Raw genomic sequence first — 22,858 nt, 5'->3', positions numbered from 1 at the left:
CTAAAATCACATTTCAAGATATCTTTGTACACAAATTGTTTAATATTTTATCAGGCTGACTTGAAAGATTATACGCAACATTTTGCTGCGTGGCAATACTGTGTTTGGATTCTGAAGGGCATTTAGGTAGTCTAGGTAGTCTAGCGAGGTAGTCTAGCCACTGTATTAATACCATTATGCATTTGAATCCCATCTACAGCTACCATCTAAGATATTAATTTCCCTCCACAAGGGGGCGTACATGTAACGTTTCCAAAATGGGATAGTATTGTCCATATAACGTTTCCAAAATGGGATAGTATTGTCCATGTAACGTCTCCAAAATGGGATAGTATTGTCCATGTAACGTCTCCAAAATGGGATAGTATTGTCCATGTAACGTTTCCAAAATGGGATAGTATTGTCCATGTAACGTTTCCAAAATGGGATAGTATTGTCCATGTAACGTTTCCAAAATGGGATAGTATTGTCCATGTAACGTTTCCAAAATGGGATAGTATTGTCCATGTAACGTTTCCAAAATGGGATAGTATTGTCCATGTAACGTTTCCAAAATGGGATAGTATTGTCCATGTAACGTTTCCAAAATGGGATAGTATTGTCCATGTAACGTTTAGCAAAATGGGATAGTATTGTACATGTAACGTTTCCAAAATGGGATAGTATTGTCCATGTAATGTTTCCAAAATGGGATAGTATTGTCCATGTAACGTTTCCAAAATGGGATAGTATTGTCCATGTAACGTTTCCAAAATGGGATAGTAATTTACATGTAACGTTTCCAAAATGGGATAGTATCGTCCATGTAACATTATGCCCCCTTGTGAGTTAATAGTATTGCATGCTGTAGCAGGCTATATAAAGAGGAAGACCTCCATTGACGATTCAGTTCGTTGTAACATCTCGTCTGGACAGGTCACCGTCCTTAGTTAGTTAGTTAGTTAACGTTAGCTAGTTCATTATCACAAAAGTGAGAACTGCTCTAGATTGGAAACTTACGTTAATGAGTGTAAAGCCATGTTGACTTTATGGAAACGATATACGGGAAAGAATATAGTTGAGGGAAATAATCCAAACCTAGTTGTGCCTAGTTAGGACATAACGTTATCTAGCTAGATAACGGTACTGTACTGTAGCTCATACAACGCCGACGGTCAAACCCGGCTTTCTAATATTTACGGTAATTAACTATAGTAACGTTATGGAAGATGTTCACAGAAAACCATCATTGTCTTCCTTATTCATTATTAGTATGTTATATTATTATATATAAATTATTTCGAGACATATTCAGAGCCAAACATCAACCCAACTTAACCTTTTTAACTTGTTGTCGCATCCAAACTTGTCACCATCATTTTCAGTTGTAATTGCGGAGTTCCCGGAAGAAGTCCAGCAACAACGGAGGTTCCTCGATGAACCCACCTTCTAACAAGTTCTTTGAGGAACCTTTTGGGGCTGTTTTTCATTGACCAAGAACCCTCCGGTTCTTAGAGGATCTGAGAACAACTCCAGTTGAACCCTTCATTTTTAGAGTTGTAGTCGGCTCTATTTACTCTCAGATTCAAAACATGCTGATTAGCATCAACGATCAAGTCAGCTGCTGCTGCTCCAATACAGTATGAGGTGAGACGGTGAACTGATGTTGACCCGGGCAGTCAGCTGCTGCTGCTCCAATACAGTATGAGGTGAGATGGTGAACTGATGTTGAACTGGGCAGTCAGCTGCTCCAATACAGTATGAGGTGAGACGGTGAACTGATGTTGAACCGGGCAGTCAGCTGCTGCTGCTCCAATACAGTATGAGGTGAGACGGTGAACTGAAGTTGAACCGGGCAGTCAGCTGCTGCTGCTCCAATACAGTATGAGGTGAGATGGTGAACTGACGTTGAACCGGGCAGTCAGCTGCTGCTGCTCCAATACAGTATGAGGTGAGACGGTGAACTGACGTTGAACCGGGCAGTCAGCTGCTGCTGCTCCAATACAGTATGAGGTGAGACGGTGAACTGACGTTGAACCGGGCAGTCAGCTGCTGCTGCTCCAATACAGTATGAGGTGAGACGGTGAACTGACGTTGAACCGGGCAGTCAGCTGCTGCTGCTCCAATACAGTATGAGGTGAGACGGTGAACTGATGTTGAACCGGGCAGTCAGCTGCTGCTGCTCCAATACAGTATGAGGTGAGACGGTGAACTGACGTTGAACCGGGCAGTCAGCTGCTGCTGCTCCAATACAGTATGAGATGAGACGGTGAACTTACGTTGAATGATAATGATTAAGTTAATACAAATGTATTAGTGAAACTGTTAAAAAATACTATATGGCCTATTAAATATATTACTTTATTGTTATCATATTGAAACATCATGGAATATTGTACATCATATTAAATATATTACTCTATTGTTATCATATAGAAACATCATGGAATATTGTACATCATATTAAATATAATACTCTATTGTTATCATATAGAAACATCATGGAATATTGTACATCATATTAAATATATTACTCTATTGTTATCATATAGAAACATCATGGAATATTGTACATCATATTAAATATATTACTCTATTGTTATCATATAGAAACATCATGGAATATTGTAGATCATATTAGCATCAACATACATTATTGTTTCATTCAATTTCACATAATAAGGATATTTCATATTTTCAAGTTCAGAAGTCAGAACCCATCACCTGCTATGTAAAAGAGACAGAAGAATGTACAATGGTCAATGCTATCCGGGATCCTTGGGACATCCCTACCTAAACCCTAACTTAACCATTTTAAATGTCAACTTCAACGGGCTAGGGACATCCCAAGGATGTATCTCTACCTGAAAATACATGATCTAAGTGATTGATAGTTGGTATTCAGCAGTCATAAAGCCTTATTTACTTTAAACACACAACACTATGTGTGGAGAACAAAAGGCACAGCACACCAACATCAAAGCCTCGTCCCAACTGTAAAGTCTGGTGGAGGGAGAGTCATGGTTTGGGGCTGCTTTGCTGCCTCAGGGTCTGGACAGCTTGCTGTCATCGACGGAAAAATGAATTCCCAAGTATATCAAGACATTTTTCAGGAGAATGTTAGGCTGTCTGTCCGCCAATTGAAGCTCAACAGAAGTTGGGTGATGCAACAGGACAACGGCTCAAAACACAGAAGTAAATCAACAACAGAATGGATCTAGTTTATCATTGTTGGTGTGGTTACAGACCCACACAAACATACACAAACTTCTCAACCTTAAAGAGATCCTTCAACACATTAGAAGTCGTATGAAGTTAAAGAGGTTAACATAGATTTTCCCCTCACAACACAGAGATAAATCAAACCCAGCCTGAACTGTGATGTAGTAGGGAGTTGTAGTTTCTCTAGAGATAAATCCGATCCAGACTGAACTGTGTGATGTAGTAGGGAGTTGTAGTTTCTCTAGAGATAAATCAGATCCAGCCTGAACTGTGTGATGTAGTAGAGAGTTGTAGTTTCTCTAGAGATAAATCAGACCCAGACTGAACTGGGTGATGAAGTAGGGAGTGGTAGTTTCCAACAGGCCAATATTCAACATAATTTAGCGCATAAAACATAATTAACTACAATGACCATAATCCATTGCGTGCCTACTTGTCTTGTCTGTGTTTATTTTACACCTGCTATGTAAGAGACAGAAGAATGCACAATGGTCAATGCTATCTGGGATCCTTGGGACATCCCTACCCTAAACCCTAACCTTAACCATTTTAAATGTCAAATTCAATGGGCTAGGGAAGTCCCAGGGATGTATCTCTACCTGAAAATACATGATCTAAGTGTTTGATAGTTGGTATTCAGCAGTCATAAAGCCTTATTTACTTTAATGAACTACTAAAATAGTGATTTTGTCAGATAGCAGCTCTACACTTTATTGACTGACTGATCCATTCATCCTTCCATCCCTCCTCAGCCTTCCTCTCCTCTGAAGACCCAGTGAGGGTGGAGCTCAGTCAGAGAGCTGTTGAGGGACTGGTTAGGAAGAGAGGTGAGAGGTCACACATGGTTTAGATGGTAAATATTTATGTCCCATTTTTTATTAATTTAACCAGGTAGGCCAGTTGAGAACAAGTTCTCATTTAGTTCTCAGTGCGACACAAACAACAACACACGTAAACAAACGTACAACACAAAAGAAAAATTGAAAAATCTATGTAGTGTGTGCAAATGTAGAAGAGTAGGGAGGTAATAAATAGGCCCTGGAGGCGAAAATAATTACAATTTAGCATTAATACTGGAGTGATAGATGTGCAGATGATGACGTGCAAGTAGAGATACTGGGGTGCAAAAGAGCAAGTAATAACATGGGGATGAGGTAGTCGGGTGTGCTATTTACAGATTGGCTGTGTACAGGTACAGGGGTGCATCACGTAAGCAAAAGGGAATATGTTCTATCATCTATGTTTATTTACATTAGTGCAAATTGTCCACTGATATTGGTGTCATTTCTCACCCCTTTCGGCTGTATGAAAGTTAATTTCCCCTCAGGCACACACATTTGTTCTTTGATATTATGAAGGTAATTTGTGTCAAATGTACTTTTCCCCACTCATTCATCCCATCTCTTTACATTGCTGATGCATATTCAGTGGCCTGACTGCATCCAGACTATGTCAAAGGCCCATCCTGGTAGATCTGAACCAAATGCAGCTTGGAGTGATCAGATGAGTCACATTTAGGTGCCAGGTGTAACTGAGGCCATAGATGCTCCATATCCATTACTTTGAATGTTTTATATAATATGACTAAATGTGTTTCTGTGTTGCAGGGGCAGTCAAGAAATGGAACGGCAAGGTCACAGAACATGACATAAGCAGAGCTGTGGGAGACCACCTCAAGCCCCTGGTAGAGCCGGGGGTGGTGTTTACCACTCCACCAGCAGAGCTGTGGGAGACCACCTCAAGCCCCTGGTAGAGCCGGGGGTGGTGTTTACCACTGCCTTCAGCAGGCTGGAAAAGTGATACTGTTTTTAATACTAAGAGGGACCCAGAGTCTGTTGATTGGTCATTGGGTTCATTTGTTGAAATCAAATCAAGCTTTATTTATACAGCACATTTCAGACATGGATGCAACACAATGGCTTCACAGGAAAAAACAAATAAAAAAATGAAAATAAACATAAATATTTAGTACACAACAAACAGAAGACTAACAACTGAAAGACTAATGGACACCCTAAGGAAATGTCAAGAAAATAAAAATCCACACTAAACTTAAAGACAGGAAGCAAACCAAAAAGGTGGAGCAACTAAAGGTGTTGACTCTCCACATCTATCAAGACAACTGGAGCACTGGGCCAGACACTCTTAAATAGAACCTGGACCAGCTCAGGTGAAACACCTTCCCACTAACGAGATGGACAAGCCAGCACAGGTGTAACACATACTGACTAACGAGGTGACGCCAATCAGTGCATCCTACGTGCTAACGAGCTATACGTGCTAAAGTCCAACCTCAATACCAAAGTCTGTAACACCTTCAGGACAACAAATATATTTTATATTTATGACTCAATTTATTAGGATTGTTAATAAAATTGATTATAGACCATTTATTATACTGCGTCCATGTGTATAAGCTGCGAGTACGTTGAAATTAAATAGTTTTCTTTTCAACTTTCAACTAAAACCAAACTTATATTGTACGTTGGGTTAGGGTTAGTCTTATTTTCAGTGACATTTTGCTAGGTGGGATATCCCCAATGTCACAGTTTAAACGTGTCCAAATCAATAGTCCAAATGCAGAAACAGTTTGTGATAAATTGAAAACCTAAATGTAAAATGTACTATATACACAAACATTTGCCACAATAATCATATTACTTAAACAAGCACCTTATAAACTGCACAAGCACCAGAAACGCTGTTGTTTTGACAAGTAGCAATAAATCACTGAATTCAATTAGAGGGGACATCAGGTTGTTCGTGATGTTGAAACTAACACAACTAAAAAAAACACATGGAAATGGGAGATATATTTTACCTCACTGGTTAGAGGACAACCTGCAGAAGACAGTCAGCTACATTTGGGAGTGATGCATTTAAATTTAGGGGTCGCTAAACAAAGGAACACAACACTTATTTGTAATCACTCATCGATATCATGTTGAAATCAATTGTGCCGAGAGGAGGGAGATGAGGTTGCATGTCCTGTTAAAACTAACAGCTCAAAAACCACACGGAATCTGGGAATAATGTACATGGTAAATGTAACACAGCTCTTTTTGTGTTAGTCACTTTTTGTTAAATCACATAAATAGTACTCTTCCAATTCAGAGCCTGGATTTTCCCCCTGAGGCTAATATCCATATCATGTTGAAATCAATAGAACAGGGGACAAACATTTAGGGTTCTACATTAAAACATTCTACATTGTGACATTAATTCATTGATATCATGAAACAACTCCATGTATTTTCTGATGTTTAATCAGAGATCTTTTATCAGTGTACCTCTTCCCACATTGATCACAGCTATGAGGTTTCTCTCCAGTGTGTATTCTCTGGTGTACAGTCAGAGAGCTAGATGTAGTAAAACTCTTCCCACATTGACCACAGGTATAAGAATTATCTCCTGTGTGTGTTCTCTGGTGTACAGTCAGAATGCTAGATGTAGTAAAACTCTTCCCACATTGACCACAAGTATAAGATTTATCTCCTGTGTGTATTCTCTGGTGTGATGTCAGCTGGCCAGATCGACCAAAACTCTTTCCACATTGAGCACAGATATAAGATTTCTCTCCTGTGTGTATTCTCTGGTGTGATGTCAGCTGGCCAGATCGACCAAAACTCTTTCCACATTGAGCACAGCTATAAGGTTTCTCTCCTGTGTGTATTCTCTGGTGTAGAGTCAGAGTGCTAGATGCAGCAAAACTCTTCCCACATTGATCACAGCTACAGTGAGGGAAAAAAGTATTTGATCCCCTGCTGATTTTGTACGTTTGCCCACTGACAAAGAAATTATCAGTCTATAATTTTAATGGTAGGTTTATTTGAACAGTGAGAGACAGAATAACAACAAAAATATCCAGAAAAATGCATGTCAAAAATGTTATAAATTGATTTGCATTTTAATGAGGGAAATAAGTATTTGACCCCTTCTCAATCAAAAAGATTTCTGGCTCCCAGGTGTCTTTCATACAGGTAACGAACGGAGATTAGGAGCACACTCTTAAAGGGAGTGCTCCTAATCTCAGTTTCTTACCTGTATAAAAGATACCTGTCCACAGAAGCAATCAATCAATCAGATTCCAAACTCTCCACCATGGCCAAGACCAAAGAGCTCTCCAAGGATGTCAGGGACAAGATTGTAGACCTACACAAGGCTGGAATGGGCTACAAGACCATCGCCAAGCAGCTTGGTGAGAAGGTGACAACATTTTCTGTGATTATTCGCAAATGGAAGAAACACAAAAGAACTGTCAATCTCCCTCAGCCTGGGGCTCCATGCAAGATCTCACCTCGTGGAGTTGCAATGATCATGAGAACGGTGAGGAATCAGCCCAGAACTACACAGGAGGATCTTGTCAATGATCTCAAGGCAGCTGGGACCATAGTCATCAAGAAAACAATTGGTAACACACTATGCCGTGAAGGACTGAAATCCTGCAGCGCCCGCAAGGTCCCCCTGCTCAAGAAAGCACATATACATGCCCGTCTGAAGTTTGCCAATGAACATCTGAATGATTCAGAGGACAACTGGGTGAACGTGTTGTGGTCAGATGAGACCAAAATGGAGTTCTTTGGCATCAACCCAACTTGCCGTGTTTGGAGGAGGAGGAATGCTGCCTATGACCCCAAGAAACCATCCCCACCGTCAAACATGGAGGTGGAAACATTATGCTTTGGGGGTGTTTTTCTGCTAAAGGGACAGGACAACTTCACCGCATCAAAGGGACGATGGACGGGCCCATGTACCGTCAAATCTTGGGTGAAAACCTCCTTCCCTCAGCCAGGGTATTGAAAACGGGTCGTGGATGGGTATTCCAGCATGACAATGACCCAAAACACACGGCCAAGGCAACAAAGGAGTGGCTCAAGAAGAAGCACATTAAGGTCCTGGAGTGGCCTAGCCAGTCTCCAGACCTTAATCCCATAGAAAATCTGTGGAGGGAGCTGAAGGTTCGAGTTGCCAAACGTCAGCCTCGAAACCTTAATGACTTGAAAAAGATCTGCAAAGAGGAGTGGGACAAAATCCCTCCTGAGATGTGTGCAAACCTGGTGGCCAACTACAAGAAACGTCTGACCTCTGTGATTGCCAACAAGGGTTTTGCCACCAAGTACTAAGTCATGTTTTGCAGAGGGGTCAAATACTTATTTCCCTCATTAAAATGCAAATCAATTCATAACATTTTTGACATGCGTTTTTCTGGATTTTTTTGTTGATATTCTGTCTCTCACTGTTCAAATAAACCTACCATTAAAATTATAGACTGATCATTTCTTTGTCAGTGGGCAAACGTACAAAATCAGCAGGGGATCAAATACTTTTTTCCCTCACTGTATAAGGTTTCTCTCCTGTGTGTGTTCTCTGGTGTAGAGTCAGTTGGGCAGATGTAGTAAAACTCTTCCCACATTGATCACAGCTATAAGGTTTCTCTCCTGTGTGTGTTCTCTGGTGTAGAGTCAGTTGGGCAGATGTAGTAAAACTCTTCCCACATTGACCACAGCTATAAGATTTATCTCCTGTGTGTATTCTCTGGTGTAGAGTCAGAGTGCTAGATTGACCAAAACTCTTCCCACATTGACCACAGCTATAAGGTTTCTCTCCTGTGTGTATTCTCTGGTGTACAATAAGATGGCTAGATGTATCAAAACTCTTCCCACATTGAGTACAGCTATAAGATTTCTCTCCTGTGTGTGTTCTCTTGTGTGACATCAAGCTGCTTAGGTGAATAAAACTCTTCCCACATTCATTACAGCTATATGGTTTCTCTCCTGTGTGTGTTCTCTGGTGTGATATCAGGTTGCTTAGCTGAGTAAAACTTACCACATTGAGTACAGCTAAACGATTTCTCCCCTGTGTGTGTTCTCTGGTGTATCTTCAGATGGCCAGATGTAACAAAACTCTTCCCACATTGATCACAGCTATACGGTTTCTCTCCTGTGTGTGTTCTCTGGTGTGATATCAGGCTGGTTGAATGAGTAAAACTCTTCCCACATTGACAGCTATAAGGTTTCTCTACTGTGTGGATTTTCTGATGAATTTTAATGCCTGCTGAGGAGGTGAATCTCTTCCCACAGTCAGAGCAGCAGTGAGGTTTCTTCCCTGTGGATCTCCGCTGGTGTTTCTTGAAGTGTTCTGATCTGGAGAGACTCTTCTCTGCCTCGTCAGCATCATGAGGTTGTTGAGGCTCCCCAGAGGACCCACGGTAGTCCCGTCTCTCTCCTGTGTGAACAACAAAGTCAGACAGATGGTTAAAGGCCCACAACAGGGGAAATCCACTGTAAAAAGTGATGCCAACAGCGTAGCCACGATGTTGTACAACAATTGACGTCTGTAATGAATGTAATGATTATTTGAAATTTGTCTTAAAATGAGCAAGAACAGTCATATTTTGTCTTGTTTTCACATTAGTAGTAACATCTAAGCGTGTAGACTTGAAATAAGTTATTCATGTTGTTGAAACTCTAAGCATTGTGCCAGACGACTTTGGTCTCCAATATAGGCCCCTTTCTGTGTTTGCTAAAATTGTATGTAGTATATCTGCCTGGAGCCAAAATGGTGAGCAAAGATTTTAGTTTTTCACAAAGTATTCTGAATGTGATTAGGGGAAAACTCAGGGGAGTATCCTCCATTTCCAGGTTGCTTATGAGTGCATTTCACACTACTTTTGATTATAATTGTAAGGCTCGTTTGAATGTCCTGCTTATAATATGTTTGTGTCATCATCGCAAATCAACTGCTTTGTACTTAAAAAACCCTTCAACCAGTAAAATGCTCTTTGTCTAGCTTTTCCATCAGCCTGACAATGAGGGTTTGTACACTGTTTGCCAAATTGGCCCATAACTTCACCTAACAACAAATAAAGGAAAATAGCTCTGTGTGTTGTACAACAGCCTATCCATCAAGGAACAGTTCTCTTCACATTATGAGCTAAGTATCTCTGTGTCCAAACAGACTAACGAGACCCTACTGTAAATCAAGCAGACAATAACATTATAAACATCAATTTGTTAGGGATGTTGGATCCAACGTGGAGCACGGCATAACTGTCTTTACCAGAGTAATAAATGAAGAAGCACTTTGGTTGTTGTTGCATGTCGTGATGTTTGTCATTTGACTGTCATTCAGAAAAGGATTTCCTGGATCAGCTGATGATAGTTGAACATGTGACTAACTAAACAGCTACAGTATTAAGAATGATGTGTAATTATTGAAGAACCGCGTTCATGACAGTATCCATTTGGGTGTTGTCAATAAAGTTAAGGTGACTCTCGGTTGGAACCATTGGATTTAGCAAACTCTGAAATTATTTAGGATTTCTGTGCCCATGAAAACTGTTTCCCCAGCGTAACATAAAGAGACACTAAATGATACATAGTTCGAGTGCATTTCATAATAAAAAAAACTGTCCAACAGCAAGATCCACTATTTAAGTTGAAGTTCATCATATGACACCACCGCCATCCACAGGTGATGAGCGTGAGGCTCGGATTTATTCCTTAAATTTAATTTAATACCGCTCTTCGCCAACCCAGGAAAGGGTGGGGCCAAACAGGTATTGTGTGGAAAAATGTAATGCTCTGATCCAGTGGAAATGTCATAAAACACCCGATTACTTATTATCCTTTGCACAAATAGCCAACAGCTGTGGCTGTCCCGAACTCACTGGCGCGGGAAACTGAGGGCCCAGAATATTTTATACAATGTTACAAGCTATAACTATAACAATTTTTGTTGGCTTTATGTAGTTTTCTTTTTTTTTTTTACTTAGCAATTGGAAAACAATTGGGCTTTATGTAGGTTATTTTTTTAAAACTTAGCAATGTCAATACAAATGTTTCTTTATAATTTTAATTTAAATAGAATGTAGATTAACCACAGAGAATGATGTTGAGATACAAAGACAATTATAAATGAAACTGTTCCAGTAAAATGTGAATATGAAAATCACAACTGGCACCAGATCAGTAGAAATGGTCAGAAAACTTGGCACCAAATGGAGAAAGGTTGCTGACTGCCGGTGTAGCCTATTACCAGAAACCATAGGAGCATAACGACTGCTGGTGTAGCCTACTACCAGAAACTATAGGAGCATAACGACTGCTGGTGTAGTCTATTACCAGAAACTATAGGAGCATAACGACTGCTGGTGTAGCCTATTACCAGAAACTATAGGAGCATAACGACTGCTGGTGTAGCCTATTACCAGAAACTATAGGAGCATAACGACTGCTGGTGTAGCCTATTACCAGAAACCATAGGAGCATAACGACTGCTGGTGTAGCCTATTACCAGAAACTAAAGGAGCATAACGACTGCTGGTGTAGTCTATTACCGGAAACTATAGGAGCATAACGACTGCTGTAATCTATTACCAGAAACTAAAGGAGCAGAACGACTGCTGGTGTAGTCTATTACCAGAAACTATAGGAGCATAACGGCTGCTGGTGTAGCCTATTACCAGAAACTATAGGAGCATAACGACTGCTGGTGTTGCCTATTACCAGAAACCATAGGAGCATAACGACTGCTGGTGTAGCCTATTACCAGAAACCATAGGAGTATAACGACTGCTGGTGTAGACTATTACCAGAAACCATAGGAGCATAATGACTGCTGGTGTAGTCTATTACCAGAAACCATAGGAGCATAACGACTGCTGGTGTAATCTATTACCAGAAACCATAGGAGCATAACGACTGCTGGTGTAATCTATTACCAGAAACTAAAGGAGCATAACGAATGCTGGTGTAGCCTATTACCAGAAACTATAGGAGCATAACGACTGCTGGTGTAGCCTATTACCAGAAACTATAGGAGCATAACGACTGCTGGTGTAGCCTATTACCAGAAACTATAGGAGCATAACGACTGCTGGTGTAGCCTATTACCAGAAACTATAGGAGCATAACGACTGCTGGTGTAGCCTATTACCAGAAACTATAGGAGCATAACGACTGCTGGTGTAGCCTATTACCAGAAACTATAGGAGCATAACGACTGCCGGTGTAGCCTATTACCAGAAACTATAGGAGCATAACGACTGCCGGTGTAGCCTATTACCAGAAACTATAGGAGCATAACGACTGCCGGTGTAGCCTATTACCAGAAACTATAGGAGCATAACGACTGCTGGTGTAGCCTATTACCAGAAACTATAGGAGCATAACGACTGCTGGTGTAGCCTATTACCAGAAACTATAGGAGCATAACGACTGCTGGTGTAGCCTATTACCAGAAACTATAGGAGCATAACGACTGCTGGTGTAGCCTATTACCAGAAACTATAGGAGCATAACGACTGCTGGTGTAGCCTATTACCAGAAACTATAGGAGCATAACGACTGCTGGTGTAGCCTATTACCAGAAACTATAGGCGCATAACGACTGCTGGTGTAGCCTATTACCAGAAACTATAGGAGCATAACGACTGCCGGTGTAGCCTATTACCAGAAACTATAGGAGCATAACGACTGCCGGTGTAGCCTATTACCAGAAACTATAGGAGCATAACGACTGCCGGTGTAGCCTATTACCAGAAACTATAGGAGCATAACGACTGCCGGTGTAGCCTATTACCAGAAACTATAGGAGCATAACGACTGCTGGTGTAGCCTATTACCAGAAACTATAGGAGCATAACGACTGCTGGTGTAGCCTATTACCAGAAACTATAGGAGCATAACGACTGCTGGTGTAGCCTATTACCAGAAACTATAGGAGCATAACGACTGCTGGTGTAGCCTATTACCAGAAACTATAGGAGCATAACGACTGCTGGTGTAGCCTATTACCAGAAACTATAGGAGCATAACGACTGCTGGTGTAGCCTATTACCAGAAACTATAGGAGCATAACGACTGCTGGTGTAGTCTATTACCAGAAACTATAGGAGCATAACGACTGCTGGTGTAGCCTATTACCAGAAACTAAAGGAGCATAACGACTGCTGGTGTAGTCTATTACTAGAAACTATAGGAGCATAACGACTGCTGGTGTAGTCTATTATCAGAAACTATAGGAGCATAACATCAGAATTTACGAAGGCCAGCAGCAGCGGGAGGAGTAGGCTAAAGAAGAAGTTTTTCTGATGGTTAGGCTATCTTGTTTCAGAGGGGTGTCATCAATAGCCCATAACGACAAAGTGAAAACAGGTAAAAAAACAGAAATACCTTATTTACATAAGTATTCAGACCCTTTGCTATGAGACTCAAAATTGCTTTCAGGTGCATCTTTTTTCCATTAATCATCCTTGAGATGTATCTACAACTTGTTCAGAGTCCACCTGTGGTAAATTCAATTGATTGGATAGGATTTGGAAGGCACACACCTGTCTATATAAGGTCCCACAGTTGACAGTGCATGTCAGAGAAAAAACCAAGCTATGAGGTCGAAGGAATTGTCCGTAGAGCTCCAAGACAGGATTATGTCGAGGCACAGATCTGGGGAAGGGTACCAAAACAATTCTGCAGCATTGAAGGTCCCCAAGAACACAGTGGCCTCCATCATTTTTAAATGTAATACTCTTCCTAGTCACCTGGCCAAACTGGGCAATTGGGGGAGAAGGGCCTTGGTCAGGGAGGTGACCAAAAACCTGATGGTCACTCTGACAGAGCTCCAGAGTTCCTCTGTGGAGATGGGAAAACTTTTCAGAAGGACAACCATCTCTGCAGTACTCCAACAATCAGGCCTTTATGGTAGAGTGGCCAGACGGAAGCCACTCCTCAGTAAAAGACACATGACAGCCTGCTTGGAGTTTGCCAAAAGGAACCCAAAGGATGGATGGAATGGAAAAGGTTGCCGACTGCTGGTGTAGCCTATTACCAGAAACTATAGGAGCATAACATCAGAATTTACGAAGGCCAGCAGCAGCGGGAGGAGGAAGAGTTTTTTTCTGATGGTTAGGCTATCTTGATCTCTGGCTCCCGAGTCATTCTGTTACGTTACTTATTCTAAATTAGATTTTTTAAAAGAATTAAATGAAAATGTTAAATGTTTTAGAAATGCTTGAGACTCAATTAAATCAATTAATCATGTTGAGGATATACAGTGTTTGTTTACACATTTACTGATAAACATTGGAGTAAAAAAAGCGTATATTTTTGGGTTCTGATGGGGTACGACAATTGAACAAAGCTCATGAGGCATTTATAAGTGATTTCTTCAAGAAACAATGGGTACATATCATTAATGTATAAGTCCCAAAATGGATGTAACAACTCCTGATTGCCCCTTTAAGACTACATATTGGGCTAAGCTAATAGGAGATATTGAGGACGGCAGTATTTCAGGCATTGTCATTGGATGCATTTGATCAATTGTTAACGTTTTGTTGATGGTCCACTCTTGATGTTCTACACGTTACAGTGTAGCTTCAGCCATTCCTACAGAACAACATTACAGTGTAGAACCCCTTTACTGAATATTGGTACAACGACTGCAGAGACGGTACTTACTGGTGTTAAACAGATCTCCAACCTCCTCTTCTTTCACACCAAAAACTACATCCTCCTCTTTCTCCTCCTCCTCTTCTTTCACTGTAACATCCTCCTCCTCTTTCACTCTGAACGCGTCTTCCTCTTCTTTCACTGTAACGTCTTTCTCTTCTTCTTTCACAGTAACAGCCTCACCCTCTACTTCTTGTTTTACTGTAACATCCTCCTCTTCCTCCTCCTCTTTGACAAAAGCTTCTTTCTCCGTCCAGCAGACCTCCTCATCTTTATCAGGAGGAGAGTAACTTAGTGAACTCATGGTCGGGGATGTTAGCTAGCTAGCATTAGCGACTAGCCTAGTTCAAAGCTAACTTAGCAAACAAGCTAGCTGACAAACAACGTAAATATATAATTACATGGACCAACAAGTACATACAACAGAAGTGTGTTTCAAACACATCGACTAATATACACCAAAACAGTGTAAAGAGCTTGAATATTGTAGCTATGTTTGCTAGAAAGCTACCGAGGTGTCTGACTAGCTGTTGTCGTTGAAGAAGCGTCCCGTCCACTAGATTATACGTCACACTGGCAGCATCGCCTGAACCTAAAAGACGCACATCGCATTCTGCTGACTGGAGTGGGAAAAGCAGTTGAAGAACCAAGCGTTTATTTTTCATTTATTTAATAAAAGTTGATTATTATATAAAGTCGTTCAAAGAGAAGCATGTGTTGATTGATTCGTGTTTAATGAGTGATAATTTAAAACAAACGTTACACCCACTACATATTTGCATTGATCCATACTTCTGACATGGATAATTTTGACCCCAGAGGCATATCTTTTATCATAGCCAAAATGTGGTTTATTCAATTGTTCCAATTTTTCATGACTTTGTCAATCAACTTGTTCTTAATAAATCTAAATCATGGTTTAGTGTTTCTGTATCAAATTGACTTTTAACAAATTCAAATCCTTTGGAGTCATTTTGACCCCAGCCAAAAGCACCTTTGATAAATAGGACGTTTATTTCAAATACAAATACACCTTTGATAAATAGGACGTTTATTTCAAATACAAATACTTTTATTTCAAATAATCAAATAACATTTTATTGGTCACATAGACCTGTTTAGCAGATGTTATTGTGGGTGTAGCGAAATGCTTGTGTTTCTAGCCCCGACAGTGCAGTAATATCTAACAAGTAATATCTAACAATTTCACAACATATACCCAATACACATACATCTAAGTATCATGACACATGACTGTGTACAAAACTGCCAACGGAAGAAAACTCTGCCAGCGGTAGAAAACTCTACCAGGGGTATACAGTGCATTCGTTAAGTATTCAGACCCCTTCACTTTCTCCACATTTTGTTACATTAAAGCCTTATTCTAAAATGGAAGATTTTTTCCCTCATCAATCTACAAACAATACCCCATAATGACATCACAATACCCCATAATGACATCACAATTCCCATTATGACATCACAATACCCCATAATGACAAACCAAAAACAGGTTTTTAGACATTTTTGCACATTTATTTACTTAAGTATTCAGACCCTTTACTATGAAATTCGAAATTGAGCTCAGATGCATCCTGATTCCATTGATCATCCTTGAGATGTTTCTACAACTTGATTGGAGTCCACTTGTGGTAAATTCAATTGATTGGACATGATTCGGAAAGGCACACACCTGTCTGTATAAAGTCCCACAGGTAACCAAGCGACGAGGTCAAAGGATTTGTCCGTAGAGCTCTGAGGCAGTATTGTGTCGAGGCCCAGATCTTGGGAAGGGTACCAAAACATTTCTGCAGCATTGAAGGTCCCCAAGAACACAGTGGCCTCCATCATACTTAATGGAAGAAGTTTGTTATTATTATTATGTGTAGTCTGAATCCGTGAGGCTGCAGGGATTTGTAGTCTTAGTGGCCTCTATCATACTTAATGGAAGAAGTTTATTATTATTATTTGTAGTCTGAATCCGTGGAGCTGCAGGGATTTGTAGTCTTAGTGGCCTCCATCGTACTTAATGGAAGAAGTTTATTATTATTATTATTTGTAGTCTTGCATGTCATCTACTTTGATGCTAATAAGCATTTACAAATAAGGTTTATTACAGATCCCCATTAGTTCCTGCCAAGGCAGCAGCTACTCTTCCTGGGGTTTATTAAGGATCCCCATTAGTTCCTGCCAAGGCAGCAGCTACTCTTCCTGGGGTTTATTAAGGATCCCCATTAGTTCCTGCCAAGGCAGCAGCTACTCTTCCTGGGGTTTATTATGGAGCCCCATTAGTTCCTGCCACCCTCCCCTAACCCGGACGACGCTGGGCCAATTGGGCGCCGCCCTATGAGACTCCCGATCACAGCCGGTTGTGATACAGCCTGGATTAGAACCAGGGACTGTAGTGACGCCAATGACAAGCACACCCATAACATGATGCAGCCACCACCATGCTTGAAAATATGAAGAGTGGTAGTCAGTGATGTGTTGGATTTGCCCCAAAAATAACACTTTGTATTCAGGATAAAAAGTAAATTTCTTTGCCACATTGTTTTGCATTATTACTTTAGTGCCTCATTGCAAACAGGACCAATGTTTTGGCATATTTTTTTCTGTACAGGCTTCTTTCTTTTCACTCTGTCATTGAGGTTAGCATTGTGGAGTAACTACAATGTTGTTGATCCATCCTCAGTTTTCTCCTATCACAACCATTAAACATTGTAACTATTTTAAAGTCACCATTGGCTTCATGGTGAAATCCCTGAGCGGTTTCCTTCCTCTCCAGCAACTGAGTTAGGAAGGACGCCTGCATCTTTGTAGTGACTGGTTGTATTGATACATCATCTAAAGTGTCATTAATAACTTCACCAATGATGCTCAAAGGGATATTCACCAATAGGTGTCTTTCTTTGCGAGGCATTAGACAACCTACCTGGTCTTTGTGGTTGAATCTGTGTTTGAAATTCACTGCTCGACTGAGGGCCATTACAGATAATTGTATGTGTGTGGTACAGAGATGAGGTAGTCATTCAGACATCATGTTAAACACTATTATTGCACACAGAGTGAGTCCCTGCAACTTATTATGTGACTTGTTAAGCAACATCTTTACTCCTGAACTTATTTAGGCTTTTAATTACATTTGTAAACATTTCCAAAAACATAATTCCACTTTGACATTATGGGGTATTGAATCCATTATACATTCAGGATGTAACACAACAACATGTGGGACCAGTCAAGGGGTGTGAATACTTTCTGAAGTTTCTGTATAAATAAAACTCCCCCACCCAGCAATCTAATAGCATCAGTAAAATCTGTTGAAATAAAACCACAGATAAATATACCTAACATAGTACAATCTAATAGCATCAGTGAAATCTGTTGAAATAAAACCACAGATAAATATACCTAACATAGTACAATCTAATAGCATCAGTAAAATTAGTTTAAATAAAACCACAGATAAATATACCTAACATAGTACAATCTAATAGCATCAGTAAAATTAGTTGAAATAAAACCACAGATAAATATACCTAACATAGTACAATCTAATAGCATCAGTAAAATCTGTTGAAATAAAACCACAGATAAATATACCTAACATAGTACATCTATTAAACAATACATCGGAATACATCAGAAATAGTTACACATTATAGAGATCCATTCATGGATGTACAGGTCTGTTGGATAAACCTTCAGAAATAGTTACACATTATAGAGACCCATTCATGGATGTACAGGTCTGTTGGATAAACCTCCAGAAATAGTTACACATTATAGAGATCCATTCATGGATGTACAGGTCTGTTGGATAAACCTTCAGAAATAGTTACACATTATAGAGATCCATTCATGGATGTACAGGTCTGTTGGATAAACCTTCAGAAATAGTTACACATTATAGAGATCCATTCATGGATGTACAGGTCTGTTGGATAAACCTTCAGAAATGTCCGCTGCTGATTTCTTCCAGGTGTCCATAGCGGACACCCTGGTCCTGTGAATCCTGGCCGTGGACAAATTCTCAGTCAGAAACACAAGTCAGAACACAGCCTCTCTATTCTCTCGTGTGTTTTCAGGTCCTCTGACTGGGAAAATGTCTTTCCACAATGAGAGCAGTGGTATGTTGTCTCCTCCTGTGTATTAGTATGTTGGAAAGGCTTTTCTCCTGTGTGTTTTCTCTCATGCTTTTTCAGACTCCCTGACCACCTAAAACTCATTTCACACTGGGAACATTGGAAAGGTTTTTCTCCTGTGTGTGTTCTCTCATGTGTTTTCAGGCTCACTAACCACATAAAACTCTTTCCACAGTGAGAACAGTGGTATGGCTTTTCTCCTGTATGTATTCTCTCATGCTTTTTCAGACTCCCTGACCACCTAAAACTCTTTTCACACTGGGAACATTGGAAAGGTTTTTCTCCTGTGCGTGTTCTCTCATGTGTTTTCGGACTCACTAACCACCTAAAACTGTTTCCACAGTGAGAACAGTGATATGGCTTTTCTCCAGTGTGTATTCTCTCATGCTTGTTCAGGACCCATAACCACCCAAAACTCTTTCCACAGTGAGAACAGTAATAAGGCTTCTCTCCAGTGTGTGTTCTCTCATGCCCAACCAGGGCCCCTAACTGAGTAAAATTCTTTCCAAAGTGGGAACAGTGGTATGGCTTTTCTCCTGTATGTATTCTCTCATGCATTTTCAGGCTCCCTAACCACCTAAAACTCTTTCCACAGTGGGAGCAGTGGTGTTGGTTAGGTGTCTCTGGGTCCGTTTCCTCTGAGGAACTCTTCACGCTGTCAGAGTCTGGTCTCTCTCCTGCCAAAAGACAAACAGATGATTTAGTTAAACAGAGAGACCTGAATGAAGCCTGCATTAAATAAAATTGTCTTCCTATGAGGTTTAATCTAGACTAGATCCCTCAATAACCTGAGGTCAGTCTTCACAACATTACATCATTAAAAATATACTTGGTGACGGTGAGATTTAAAAACAAATGATGTAGAGCTCGAAATCTAATCTCTCAGGGAATGTCATGATGTCATAATAAGAGCTCTATAATAATAGATAATGTCATGGTTATAGGCTGAGCAGAGCTCTATAATAATAGATAATAATGTTTTAGGCTGAGCAGAGCTCTATAATAATAGATAATGTCATGTTTATAGGCTGAGCAGAGCTCTATAATAATAGATAATGTCATGTTTTAGGCTGAGCAGAGCTCTATAATAATAGATAATGTCATGTTTTAGGCTGAGCAGAGCTCTATAATAATAGATAATGTCATGTTTTAGGCTGAGCTCTATTATCTGTCTATAGCTTGACAACATTCATCTGTTTTCGTGATATGTATTATCTAACACTTACAATTTCTTTCCTTTTTGGTTACTAAGCAGTTCTATCAACATTTAGCAACTACGTTAAACTAACAACATTAGCAAACCCGTTAACTATATTTCAGAGGTTAAAAGTTGGATATGAAATGAAATGTGTCACGCAGTCGAATTTTACAATATACAGAATGTCCCACAAAATGTGTACGTATTACTCTTTTGAAAACTCTCAAAACCTAACTTAACTACAACCTAACTTAACTACAACCTAACTACAACCTAACTTCACTACAACCTAACTTAACTACAACCTAACTTAACTACAACCTAACTTAACTACAACCTAACTTAACTACAACCTAACTTAACTACAACCTAACTTCACTACAACCTAACTTCACTACAACTAACTTCACTACAACCTAACTTCACTACAACCTAACTTCACTACAACCTAACTTAACTACAACCTAACTTAACTACAACCTAACTTAACTACAACCTAACTTAACTAAAACCTAACTTAACTACAACCTAACTTAACTACAACCTAACTTAACTAAAACCTAACTTAACTACAACCTAACTTAACTACAACCTAACTTAACTACAACATAATTTGACTAAAACCTAACTACAACCTAACTTAACTACAACCTAACTACAACCTAACTTAACTACAACATAATTTGACTACAACCTAACTTAACTACAACCTAACTTCACTACAACCTAACTTCACTACAACCTAACTTCACTACAACATAATTTGACTACAACCCAACTTAACTACAACCTAACTTAACTAAAACCTAACTACAACCTAACTTAACTAAAACCTAACTTAACTACAACCTAACTTAACTACAACCTAACTTAACTACAACCTAACTTAACTAAAACCTAACTTAACTACAACCTAACTTCACTACAACCTAACTTAATTTACATGAATTACAATGAAAATCGGTGGTCAGCTAGCTAGAAGGGTGTATGTAGTCGTAGTTAATATTATTATTGTTTCTTGTTGACAATTTTAATATAAATCATTCACGGTAAGGTAGTTATGTTGGATAAATAAAACACATAAGAAGCCGTATGTATCTTACATTAAAGGGCCAATGCAGCCGTTTTTAATCTCAACATCAAATCCTTTCTGGGTAACGATGAAGTAGCTTCCTGGTTTTGTTTTCAAAGATGTCCACTGTCTGGGTGTCCACTCCCCACACGGGTTACTATAGCAACACACATCACCCCCCACGGGTTACTATAGCAACACACATCACTCCCCATGGTTACTATAGCAACACACATCCCGTGTCATTTATATCTTGTTTGTCAATTCTGAGTGACATTAAAGTTGTGATTTTGCGTGTAAATCCATTGTTAAGGTTTTGTTGGTGACCCGCTCTTAGGTGGTATACACATCTTACAGTGTAGTTATCAATTCCTACATTAAATAATAACACATTCAAGCATAAACATTCAGTAGAACGCTGCTTTAAAACCACGCATCAGTTCATCAATAGTTTGTGCTCCTGTTTTTAAGACAGTACTTACTGGTCTTAATCAGATCGCCTGTCTCCTCCTCCTGTTCTTGTTCTTCCTTCTTCTCCTCCTTCAATGTGACAGTTATCTCCCCCTCTCCCTCCTTCACTCCAAAATCGGCATCCTCCTCTTCTTTAACTCTGAACGTGTCTTTCTCTTCTTCTTTCAGGGTAACAGCCTCATCCTCTACTTCTTGTTTTACTGTAACATCCTCTTCTTCCTTCTCCTCTTTCACGACAATGTTCAGCCACAGACCCTCTTTCTCCGTCCAGCAGACCTCTTCTTTAGCAGGAGGAGAGTAGAATAGTGAACTCATGGTCGGGGATGTTAGCTAGCTAGTTAGCATTAGCGACTAGGCTAGCGCTAGGCAAATTTAAGGCATCTGCCTGACTAACAATGTAAATATGAAAATAAATGTGGCAACTAGCTATAAAACGGAAGTATGTTTAAAACACATAGGCAAATACGCACTGAAATAGTCTAAAAAGCTTGAACGTTTAGGCTATGTCGCCTAGCAAGCTACTGAAGTGACTGACTCGCTGTTGTTGATGAAAAAGCGTCCCATCCACTAGATTACACGTCACACTGGCAGCATGGCCTGAAGAAAAACACATCGCCATCTGCTGACTGGAGTGGATATACCGCAGTTATTTGATTTATTTAATCTTACATTTAACAAGGAATACGCCCCACTGCTGGAATAATCAGCAGATCTCATTCAAATTGGACGTGTTAATGCTGCTCAGGAAGGTTAGATTGAGGACCTAGAAGGTGAAAATGTAACTGTTGTTTATTTTTGTAGTGTCTTAGCTCTTATTACTTATTTATATAATAAGAAAGACTCTGAATACAAGAAATGGTACTGGAGCTTCACATTTTACTGGAATCCGTTAGTACCAGAATAACATAGAACAACACTGCGCATGACCAAGGATGCTCCATTCTGAAAGGGGACATCAATAATTAACAGAACATAACATTTTCTGTGAATTAGACTACGGGAGTTTTGTAACTTTTTCCACGTTGGCTTACTGTTAGTTGGGTTCTGATTGGTCTCCGGTAGTTGGTCTCGCTGACCATAACCGTACTAGTTGGCTACGCTGGTTAGGCTAATGCTAGTTGGCTAAATAGCTAACGTTGGCTGACTGGCTACGCTGGTTAGGCTAATAGCTATTTGGCTAAGTAGCTAACGTTAGCTGGCTGGCTAAGATAACTGCATATAGCTAATGTTAGCGGGCTGACTAAGATAACTGCATATAGCTAATGTTAGCGGGCTGACTAAGATAACTGGCTAAGCTGGCTGGCTAAAATAACGGCATATA

At 39.9% G+C, this 22,858-nt stretch overlaps 1 protein-coding gene and 1 pseudogene across 1 annotated transcript in view; one reads left to right on the top strand and one right to left on the bottom strand.

Annotated features, from left to right (window-relative positions):
- LOC139542237 (zinc finger protein ZFP2-like) overlaps positions 1-22,858 on the top strand; it is a 50,330-nt gene that overhangs the window by 5,496 nt on the left and 21,976 nt on the right. The gene's annotated exons all lie outside the window — the stretch shown is intronic.
- On the bottom strand, positions 8,507-14,955 carry LOC139552394 (zinc finger protein 180-like; annotated as a pseudogene).

Source organism: Salvelinus alpinus, chromosome 2, assembly GCF_045679555.1.
Source record: "Salvelinus alpinus chromosome 2, SLU_Salpinus.1, whole genome shotgun sequence".
Classification (NCBI taxonomy): domain Eukaryota; kingdom Metazoa; phylum Chordata; class Actinopteri; order Salmoniformes; family Salmonidae; genus Salvelinus; species Salvelinus alpinus.
This window is presented reverse-complemented; position numbering and strand designations above follow the sequence as displayed.